This window comes from Cydia pomonella, chromosome 17, assembly GCF_033807575.1.
Source record: "Cydia pomonella isolate Wapato2018A chromosome 17, ilCydPomo1, whole genome shotgun sequence".
NCBI lineage: Eukaryota > Metazoa > Arthropoda > Insecta > Lepidoptera > Tortricidae > Cydia > Cydia pomonella.
Genome location: NC_084719.1, coordinates 19,775,593 through 19,788,348, shown reverse-complemented (window position 1 = coordinate 19,788,348; position 12,756 = coordinate 19,775,593).

Sequence of the window (12,756 nt, the reverse complement as noted above, 5' to 3'; positions counted from 1 at the left end):
TATCGAGTAGCGGAATTATCAGTACTGTTACTTGACACTAGATGTCTCGATTGTCGCGACTAACGAAAATTGTATTTCTCAACAGTTAAAGAAGGATATAAAAAATAGATTTTCGGATAATCTGGTTATAATATTAGCTGAAAATTGTTAAGCATTAGACTTTTCGTTCGTCGCAACATCTATTGTCAAGTAGCAGTACTGATAATTCCGCTACTCGATGCTAGATGTCGACTACAAAAATAAATAGCATTTTGGTACCGAAACTAATGTATGGAGTGGCCACTCTATGTACTTTTTAGGGTTCCGTAGCCAAATGGCAAAAAACTGAACCCTTATAGATTCGTCATGTCCGTCTGTCTGTCCGATTATGTCACAGCCACTTTTTTCCGAAACTATAAGAGCTATACTGTTCAAACGTAGTAAGTAGATGTATTCTATGAACCGCATTAAGATGTTCACACAAAAATAGAAAAAAAACAGTAAATTTTGGGGGTTCCCCATACTTAGAACTGAAACTCAAAAAATCTTTTTTCATCAAACCCATACGTGTGGGGTATCTATGGATAGGTCTTCAAAAACGATATTGAGGTTTCTAATATCATTTTTTCTCTATGACATTACACATTAATAAATGGCTTTGAAGTTTCCGTAGAATCAAGGGCACACCGCAAAGTTTTAGTCAAGTTTGGATGTAGGTACCTAGCCGAAGTTTTACGTTTTACCTCATTACTCATTACTGTAATTCTGTTATTTATGTTCCTTTAACCTTAAACCGCTTCGCCACCACCTTATAGGCTAATTCGAGATTTAGTTATTAGATCTGTTCATTCATTATTTTAAAAATATGGCTTCAGACCAATAATTCACCAGAATCAAGGTATTAGGAGCTTTTAAATACGACTAAAATTGTACGGTTAGTACAAGACAGTGTACGGTGATTTTATCAGCTCTTGTAAAGCGATAGCTGGACTTTACAAGTAGCATGTGGACTACCGGCCGTTGACTCCAAAATGGTGGTTAAATACGTTTCAAGATTAATTCTCCATTCACTGCACACTACCACATTAGTTTACTGTATAATAAGTTATCGATATTACACTTTAAATAATATTAGCAATAAACAAAGGAATTAATCACGAGGCTAACTATCAAGATGGCGCTCGAACTTTTTTTTTTATTATTAATTTGCTCTAGTCACACCTGATGGAAAGTGAAGACAGGGCCTAAGATGGAGCTCACCGGTTCAGTAGTAGCCTATTCACTCTTGCTTTAAAGAGACCGAGGTCATATTTATCAGGGAATACAGATGGCGGGAGCGCATTCCATTCTTTAGCCTTGTTGAAGAAATATCACTTTTGACACAGACAGATCAGTATCATATCGGAAATGGATTTAATAACTAAATTTTGATTGGCCTATTAGCCTAAAATTAAGCTTTAACTTAATAAAGTTAAAGCTTTATTTCAAGGCTAAGGAATTTAATAAATTTCCTGTACTTCACTTTATTTAACAAAAATGTTACTGTCGCGTTATTTTACGTTATAGATGAGAGCTGTAAAAACATATTTTTAATTCATAGTTTTGTGACCAAAGAGCTGGCGGCTTCCTCGTCCTCGCACAACGTATCAGCGTTGCGATACAAAGAGGAAATGCCGCCAGCATACTTGGTACAATGCCACAAGGGCCTATTTTATTTACACCACTCTATATATTTATATGTACTTATACTGTTATTATAAATAAAGCCTAATTAAGAAGAATCAGGTTAGGTTAGTTAGGTAGTTCTTTTACAATAAACAAAGTTAGAAAATACACGGAATCATTCCCTAACCCAAAACCCGAGGTGATCATGTTAAAAGTCCAAGATGCCAATTTCGATTTCGATTTGAGACTCACACTCGTACGCGCACACGCGTACTAACAAAAATTACTTCTCAAGTATTATAAATGTGACAAAAAATTGCAAAGAACAAGTGCCTAGTCTCAAAAGTATGGAGTGGGAGCGTCAACGAGCATTCGAATCGGAAAGTTGCCCGCTAATTTAACTTTAAAATGACCTTTTCACAACTTTACTGAATTCTATTGACAGGGAAACGTTGGATTTTGCAAATTTTAAAAACTTATTTCAGTCGATTCCTTCGTGAAAACTGAACAGAGCAAACAAATGTAACTGCATTTTGCTTTTAACTTGCCTTTAGAAACTTTGTCGTGGACTTTATTAATAACATAAAATGTTAAGTGTTAGCGGAATTCGAGGGAAATATACAAGTTTGACTGTAGCTTTGATGACATAGTTACAGAGATGCTCTATTCCTACTCTTTGCATACAAACTTCTATGCAGACGTCTCTGAAAACTCATAATGATATAACATAATTATGTATCTTATTTATGCGAAATCTTATACATGAATATAGCATGCTTACTCAAAAGTAAATAAAACGGGTACATATTGTAAGAAATTTACTCATTGCTAGGCCTTCCCCAAAGATTTTCAAAACAATGACTCGTGCGCCGCCGTCATATAACTATAGTCTGCCATCTTGATTGTCCCAGGTTAGGTTTTTCGGTACATGGCACTCAAAAAACTGTTCTGCCCCAGCGACCGTCGGTTTTATTTTTATTTAAATTTTTAATTATTTAAAATTTGATTCAGGCAACAAGGCCCATATTACAAATACCTTACAGACTAACATACATATACATTTTATAAAATTACAACTAAACACTATTTAGGCGACAAAACGGCGTGGCTCCGTTGAATCGGCTGCTCTTGTGTCGGATTCGGCAGTTTGCCCCGTTAGACTTGCTTCGGCCAGAAGTCGGCGCATTCGATGGTCCCCTGCAGCGGTCGCGGCACGCGCACAACAAGAGTATTATTTATGAGTAACTTAGACTATTACATACATAGTTACTTTAATAATTACTAGGACAAGACTCGGTCAACTGGTTATGTCCAAGATAATATGTAGTAATAGGTATTTACAAAACCTAGTTACCAGTTTCCAGTGCCTAATCAAGTATTCATAGTTTGCTTGCACGTTCTCTCTCTATAAAGACCATCCCCGAATTTATAAATTATGCATTTTAGTTAAAATTAACATGTCTTTCTTGTAAATTTACAAGTGTATTTATACAGATATGCGAGTGTTAGAGAATGATAACTTTTAAAAATGCAGTTTTTATACACGCGCTTGTTTTATGAATTGTACAATTCGTTTGATGCACACTACTTTTGAGGTTGTTAGCTGCGCTGAACGTGAATATACAAGGTATAGATTCACAAAAGTAGCCCTGAAAAAATTGGTTGTTCTTATACAATTTGGCTGTACGGGTGTCTGCCGAGGAAGAGCCAAAATGGTTTGCGTTATTTCGGAGGAGTCCCACAGTAAAAGTTGCTTAGTATACAGTATGATACGCGTCATACTCGTGAACGGGTGCTGTTCGTGGAGACTGTACCCCTAGTGTAAATTTAGTCGATAGCGAAACGTGAAGTACGCGTTTGCGTTAAGTCTCATTTTGTATGGGTTTTTGAACAGCGCGCCAAGCGGGTGAAGCGGGACGTTTTGGAAAGTCAAAAATCTCATACAAAATGACACTTAACGCAAACGCTTACGTCACGTTTCGCTGTCGAAAATATTTACACTAGGGGTACAGGTCTGTTTAAGCTAACTTTATTTTTGAGTATAATTATTACAGTGAGACACCTCATTCGGTTCTTGTATGTTTCTTTTATTCTAATGAATGTTTTAATTATACGGAATTTTGACTCTTAGAGACTCTATATATCTCTAAGGATAATTCGATAAAATCATTTAGTTCTGACATTTAGAGATATTTACTCCTCTAACTAATTTTAGATTTTTTTTGTACCTGTTTTGTTTTTTATTATTATTATTTTAGTTTTTTTTTTGTAATTCGACATTTAGAGACTTTATACATCTTTAAGTAATAATAATATTTTACTTACTTTTCTTTAATCAATAATACTTTAGTTTGCATTAATATTTTCAATGAATTGTATTTTATAATTGTTGTTGTGCTTGTTTTTATTCGTATGTAAATTCCATGCTGACGTGTAAAAGTGCCCTTGTGGCCTATTTGCTGAATAAATGTTGAAGTTGAATATCTTTACTATACAGTTCTTTAGCGTTGGTCAAAGTCACAGGTTTGCAATGCCCTGATTGGCTATAAGATTCTAGCCTCCCTTCCTAATGTATTGTGCCTGTCATAGTATTGCACAAATCGAAACAAACGACATATTTTTTACTTTTGATAGATAAAAATGCCAAAAAAAATAAGTATCACTTTTTTTCAAAAATGTCTATAATGACATATTAAAATATGGTTAACAGCTCAAAAAGACCACTGTATATTCACCTCACAAATATTGCTAAGGGTTGATAAACACCCTGCATTACACAAGAAAACACGTCCGTAAACAGTATCCTGCAAAAATAAGAGTTTATTTGTTAAAATAATTCTAACACGGGGATCAGATGTTCGAAGTGTTCCCTCAGTGGCAGATAATGCCTGGGTCCGTCGAAAAACACTCTGAGTACGTGACCCACACACTTTATCCTCCGGGGGCCTGCCATTGATATATAGGAGTATCGGGGATCTCAGGGTTACCCCACCTAACCTATCCTCGTGGAGTGTGTAAATCTTCTGGCTTGCGAGAATTACACCTCATTAGGCTGTTGGTACAGTTTCATTGGTAAATATTCGGGATTTATATTGATTTGAATTGAATACATACTTAGTAAGTAAAATGAACCCATTTTAGCTTAAGGTTATAATTTACACGGTGCATTCAAAGATTTTTTACAGTTTGCTTGTCTTAACATATTTTTGGACTAATTAGATTTTATGGATATTTTATACGACAGACGAGTGTATTTTTTTAAATATTAACTGCATTAAGTAGTGGAATAAAATAGCGAGTTTTTATATCTTGAAATTTTTTGTCGGTTCGATTTCCGGGCGAGACTAGCGAATTAAAAAGATGGATACAATTTTGACTTATTTTAAAATTGAAAGAATATTTCCTTTAAAAGCACATTCCCTCCAGGGCCCAATATTTTTTTCCACGCTGCATGTAGATTGTAGTCGCGAGAAGAAAAGTACCTATAATCTTCTCTTGACAGTACACGGCCGTCTAAAAATCATCATGGACCGTTCCGTTCCGCGTTCCGAAAATTTCAGTAAAGGTAATTCCAAAACTGGACTCTGATATGATGGAAATACGGATGAGTTTTGGAACTAACCGACATTTTAAAGTAGTCGGAATTACTCGAATACACCTTACCTAGTTTAATTAGTGCGATATTATAGACAAACATACTTACACAGGTAAAGGTACTATAGTTATTTGTTTTACAAGGGGGCAAAGTGGTTGTTTAACCCCTCGTGCTAATAATGATACCCGAGCAAGTGAAAGATTCCAAAATTGAATCACAAGCGTAGCGAGTGGTTGGAGAAGTGGAATCTTGGGCGTTGCGAGAGTTTTAAGCCACGAGGGTTAAACAAACTTTGCCTCCGAGTGAAACACAAAAAAAATTGCCAAACCAACGTGACGAAAATACTAACTATGAAAAACCAAAAAAAACAAACGATATCAAATCCAAATGAACATAATATAAAATTTATCATTCTACCAGCTAAAATAACGAGACAACTCAAAATTCGCATTTGGTTATTTTGCCCCACATGTGGATAAAATGCAATTTTCTCGTTCGTTTTTGAACAATCAAGAGGGCCTTCACCAGTTGGTGTGAAAAAATAATTATAGTTCTGTACATTTGCATTATGATGTAATCGCTAAAATACATCTAGAAAAGTTATTTTTTTTTTTTTCAAATACACAGCAATTTTATCCAAAAATTGAATCTATTTACATTTGGTCCTGTTGTACAAGATTGGGATTTATTTATATGCATTGGAACTGTAGTATCGGCTGAAATAAATTGGAGTTGTTTCCTCGAGTGTACCCGTGATTTATAGGCTGCAATCAATAGGTATCCCGTGGGACGTGTGGGCGGAACACGTTAAATATCTTACAATTGAAAAAGTTACTCTGTCAATCCTTACTATATTTGCGTAACAATGCACAGTAAAATGCATTTTTAGGGTTCCGTAGCCAAATGGCAAAAAAACGGAACCCTGTCCCTGTCCGATTATGTCACAGCCACTTTTTTCCGAACTATAAGAGCTATACTGTTCAAACTTGGTAAGTAGATGTATTCTATGAACCGCATTAAGATTTTTACACAAAAATAGAAAAAAAAACAGTAAATTTTGGGGGTTCCCCATACTTAGAACTGAAACTCAAAAAATCTTTTTTCATCAAACCCATACGTGTGGGGTATCTATGGATAGGTCTTTAAAAATGATATTGAGGTATCTAATATCATTTTTTTCTAAACTGAATAGTTTGCGCGAGAGACACTTCCAAAGTGAAAAAATTTGTTTCCCCCCTGTAACTTCTAAAATAACAGAATGAAAAATCTAAAAAAAAATATGATATACATTACCATGCAAACTTCCACCGAAAATTGGTTTGAACGAGATCTAGTAAGTAGTTTTTTTAATACGTCATAAATGGTACGGAACCCTTCATGGACGAGTCCGACTCGCACTTGGCCGCTTTTTTGGTATATTGCTCGTCCACCATGGCGAATTTCAAATTTTAACGAATCAATATATTTCAGTCACTAATTGGGAGCATGCTTAAACTGTCAATTTCAAGCATCATGTAAAATAAGACCTTTGATTTTCTTAAGCAAGTAGGCCCAGTACATACTGGAGCGTATAAAATTGAAACAGATCCCACATTGAACGTCATAATTTTAGATTATGATGGTGAAAACAAAATCACGAAACAATTTTGAGAAATCTTGCAATGAAAACTTGAACCTCACAAGAAAAATTTTCCGATTTAAACCACAAGATTCTTTAGGTGCCTATTATTACAACAAATGTAACTAGATAGTATGTAAATATTATTTTCTAATACCATCGATAATTTGAACTTATTATTTGTAATAAAATGTTATTAGCTCCGGTTAGAGAGATATGTAATCTACATTGGCAGATTTACCACACTCCGACAAATACCAAAACCGTAATTAACCACATCTTTACTGTCACAAAACATGACCCAAATATACATAATACACATCAGACGCATTGTTGATAAATTATTCAAATCGGTCAACAGAGACAAAATCGTTATCCTGGATACAACGTAGACCTCAATTATTAAATTGGTACGATCTCATATTCCGAAAAGGTTTGACCCTTCAAATGCTTTGTATTTGACCATTTCCAGCCGTCTTTCAATTAACACATCACGGAACCTTTACTTGATATTCATATAACTAAATGGGTACCCTTACAGGGAAAAACACTTAGTATTTGGCCACTATATCTGGGCACCTGATCACGTAGGCGGAAATCTGCCTGGCAAATAATACACCTTTACCCTTTACCATCCTTACCCAATTTGTATTCAGGGGAGATGCGGACCCGGCGTGGATTACAAAACTGTGTTTGGGAAGTGGCTGTGAACAGCTTTGGCGCCTTAACATGGATTAGACAGACAGACCTTGCCTTTATATTATTCCTATTTCAAATTTATTGCGTAACTTTTTGGCTCTTTATGTACCCATTCATCCAAGGCCCTGAACGTAATTTTATATGAAAACCACACGTTTGACAAAGTATTTATAGCCTTAACAACCTAATCTTGAATTTTTAGCTCTACATATCGAATGAAAACACAGCTATTATAGGAGGTAGGGACACAAAAAATATCGTAAATATTTATTTTGGTGGCACTCGCGTTCAATATCCGGATTGAAATATGATACAATTGACAGGTTTTCAATATCCTAGCTGTTGTATAGGAATCGGAATCAGAATTTTAATTTAGCTAAAGGTCGACATGTCACGGGCAGCAATTAATGTGCGGCGGGCTGAAGCCGACATGTTATAATTTTGACTCGCTTATTCAGGAACCTCATACAAAATACCGCTTTCAGTGCGGATCAAACGAAGGCTAATGACAAAAGACCTTGAGAGCTACCGTTTTGACCCCGATTAAGGCTACGCGAAATTTAATGTGTCTACAATTCTACGTCATTGCCTTCATTCTAACGGCCTCCAGTCCTTGCTTAGTCGGTATTGACTCTGCCCACGAAGCAGGAGGTCCCGGGTTCCCAGGCATTTATTTGTGTGTTTAATATTTGTTCCTGAGTTATGGATGTTTTCTATGTATTTTTTTGTTTTGTATTTGTATCTAGTACCCACAACACAAGCCTTAAATAGCTTACTGGAGCTAGGTCGATTTGTGTATCAAAACCTTCAAAACCGTAACTTTGAATCGGGCTCCGAATAGCCAGCACCCTCAATGGCGCATGATTTATTTTCTCTATAATTTTCTTATTAGGAGTAACAAACATCTGACAGAAGCACAGCACGGAATCAGACCGCGTCCAAAGGTACAGTTCGGATTCATACGACACAAGCGTTAGGCCGGGGTCGTTTTCACCCGCCGCCGCGTGGGGGGCGCCGCACGCGGCGGGCGAAAACGACCACTCCCGAGCATTCCCGAACATAACATTCAGACGCCGCGGGCGGCGGGCCGCTGTCGGCCGCGGGCGGCGGGTGAAAACGACCCCGGCCTTACTGCTTGTATTGCTGCGCGACGTACTCGTAGCTGTCGACTGTATTCACTATGTGCACGACTGTCACGCAACCTAGCATCCGCTAATCTATAAGAAAACGTCAATTCACTCCATCTTATACCTAAAACTACTCCTAAACTAAAAACGACTGATCGGATTTTCATACGACTTTCATCTATCAATAAAGTGATTCTTGAGGAAGGTTCAGGTATATAACTTGTTAAGATTTCGTGTAAATGGTTGAAATATAGCGATGTTGTCGAAAAAAATCGCGCTGGCTAGGAGCTTTAATTGAAAACGCTACCTAATCCGTTTGAGCTATAACAACACAAAGTATGGTGGGGTTGTCTCTCTTTCATGGGTCTAAACAGCGCGATGTTGAATGTCTATCTTTTAAGGATAACTTGGTATGCCCATTCTGAACTTCTAGAAAAAGGACACATAATATCTGGCACTTTTCAAAGCTATTTACACGGATACAGTATCAATAATTATCAAATTAAACAAGTTAGTTATATTAAGCATTTCATACAGGTTACAATGGTCCCTTAGACCATACAATTTAAATGAATATTTCAGGAGTAATCGTAAATTAAAATTTCATTTCGAGCCATATAACTTGTACGAAATATTAAAGACGCTATCCGCAGTTCTATTTTTTACCACGCTGGGATCGCTTTACTTACCCCCACCATGCACTTCGCACGTAGCCAATTGCTACCGCAAATGGCATAAAGCCATGTCGAATAATTCAATATAGGTACAGTGTGGAAAAAAATAATGGGCCCTGTAGAGAAAGTGCCTTAAAACCTCAAGTGAGCTCATAATACTTAAAGGAAATATTCTTTAATTTTTAAATATTTTTAAAAAGAAACAAAAATCACTTTTTAAGGCACTTTCCCTCCAGGCACTATTTTTTTCCACCCTGTATGTATACGGTCATATGTTAAAGCATATCTAGACCGCCATTGCCAATTTGACTATCAGAATTTAATCGCCGATCATAAGCCCACCTCCAAGCAAATAAAGTGAGAGGAATTTCAACCGAAGCTAAGAGCTCTCCTGGCTGATAATTCCTGTTGATTCCACAACCACTGGCGGTTGATTTCTCAGCCTTAACCATTTTAATTTAACCAAGAGATCCATGAAAATCTTACGTAATTATAAAGTGCACTTATACTGGACAACCAGAGCTTTCTAGTGGCTCGGTAAGCGATTATATTATGGCACTCCTGAAGCCATATTCGAGCTTTTGAAAATTCAAACTTGATTTGATATTTATTTTACATTATTCGCAGTGCAACGAGCGTCTACTTAATAGGTATACATAGTGAAATTTAATTGGTGATCAGGAACCAAGTTTTCTAATTCAGTCATAGAAGGCGATCACATATTTATGTAGCACTAGCGCAATTCCAAGTTATTGTTTATCAAACCCTATTTTTAAGTTGAAATTTAATTTTAATTGAAATGTTTTGTCACTTTACCAATGGTTTAATTAATCAGTAGGCCTAAGATGGTCGGCTCTTTATCATTTGTCAACATGCCTGTCACGTTCTAACAAGTATGTAAGCGTGAAAGTGACGGGCATAGTGACAAGCGATAAAAATGGAACCATGCGGCCACTGCTGAAGGGTTTATAAAGCTCGTTACAAATTAACAGCCATATAGAGAACTAAAGTCTTATGAGCAATGAGCGGTCAATTTGTCATTGTCAAATTGTTAAATTTCCCGCCAAAGCGATGGCATTTGACGTACACCTACTTCCCTTCAATAAAAGTAGGATGTATAATGTGGATACCACTTGGATAGTGGTTATTAACTTTAACGATCTCATTTACTGTAATTAGGTATCGAAGTGAATTGCGTATTGAATTTTATTTAGGTTGGTAATTAATATTTTTTAACTCCTGATGACCGATTTATCATCGTGTATATGTACGTAAGAGCGAAATAAACTGCAAAGTAATCATTTTTCCGCCAGCAACTTAATCTAAAGAATTGACGTAGTCACTCGAGCGACTGCCATCTGCGGTGGCAGCATGGTTATATTTTTATCACGTATTATGCCTGTCACTTTCGCTACTACATACTTGTTAGAACGTGACAGGCATAGTTGACAGGCGATAAAAATGCGACATCTAACCTTCGAACTCTGAGCAACGAGACTGAGATTAGTACCATCGAAAGTAGTAAAATAGTATCATCTAAAAACGACTGGTAAATATAAAATATAATTTTATACGAAATTAATTGCAACGAACTAACGTTCAAACCATTTTGCTTTCTAACTCATTACTACGAACCAAGTTTCAAACCAAGGTTCAAGATACTAATTTACTACGAAACTAATTTCCATGAAGTACGAACCAAGGTTCAAACCATTTTCGTACGAAACTAAGGTTCAAACGCATGGACTCCCATTTGAAACTTCCTTTACCAGCGCTTCAAGAGACGTCAAATCAAGATGATAATTTTAAACTCCGAATACGGCTGAAGCCATGAAATATTCCAACCGAGTGCGGCCCGACTGCACATTTGCAGCGAATGTGCAATAACTGGTGAAATAAATCTGCACGGTTCCTGCAGGCGCGTGAGATTGGCACCACTATCAGATATCGGCCGTTTCAGCCCAATTTTGTCCCGTTAAATGTATTATGCGATTTCCGTGTGTATTTTTTTACCTAGTGGTGAAAGTGGTATTTTTATATCATATGCCTATACATAGTATCAACTATGAACAATCATAATTTTGTCATGTTGGACCTAACAGCTAGGAACTGGGTTTTCTTTTATCTCAATTTAATCTAATTTTACATCTTAATTACCTACATTGGTCGGCAGCTGAGGGAGAGGGGGTGCGACCCTCGGTCCGGATCGTACCTGGGCCAACAGATCTCATGGCAATTCAGCGTGGTAACGCTGCCAGTGTGATGGGGACATTTGAGCCAGATACGACTCGTGACGGTTATTTTATTTAGCTTAAAGTATTGTTTACTTGTATAACTTAAATGACGTAGCCTATTACCTACAACAATCGTAAAAAATGTGATCACTATATTTGGATATGAAATGCAGCTGCATTACTGCGGGGTTATATATATATATAAATAGTGAATCAGTGTCACACGAGTGTGTTTATGTGCTTTGTAAAACCGGTTAAAGCAATTTTATGTAAAACCGGTAAACGACATCCACCATCCATCAACGATACATCGATCAGCGTCGAATATCGCACGCCTACGAACTCATAATGTACATAATTTTCCATCTTGGTCTTTTAATAGTATGAAAACACAGTCGATAGATACTTTTTGATAGTGTCCGACCGAAACCGAAACTTTCGTTAAAAACCGCTGACAAAATGTCATAAAACCGCTTTTTATACACGTATTAAGACTGCGTCGACCGTCAAGCCCTCATTAGAGAAATTGTGTTTCCCAATATCCCAATTAATTTATGTATACATAAATCAGTATATTAATATTGTTGTCCTACTTGTTCCACAACTTTTTGTCTTTGTCACCTAGTTTAGTTTCCCAGTTTCATAGTAAGAAGTGTAAAAACTATCACTTAGTAAGGTTCGACCGTTTTTTTGACCGGAACTAGTCGAAACCAAAACTGGTTCTTCAGTCGGACACTACTTTTTGATCTGAAGTGATATATCATTTATTTATAATTTTTACTTTGAATGGAGTACCTGTAACCCCTAGGCCCTTGGTATGGCACTCTCAAAACCATTGCTAGGCTGCAGAAATAAAGGCACCACGCCATAACACTTTTCGTTACATCTGGGTTTTGATCGAGCCCTTAACTAGTTTTTAAAGACGTTTCACTCACGTTTCACGTCAACGAACATTGTTAAAAATGTGTGAAAGTGCGAAGTACAGAACACTTCAGCTCACCTCGACTTTTTATTATATTTTCGCTCGCTCGAGTTTTTTTATCGACTGTTACTGACAAAATTGGTATGCCAGACTATAGTTGTTACCATTTTGGACCAGGGTATGTCCTTAAACTACGTCCCAAAAGAGAGGTATGGGCACTGTGGCTGTCATCTCGCTTTGTGT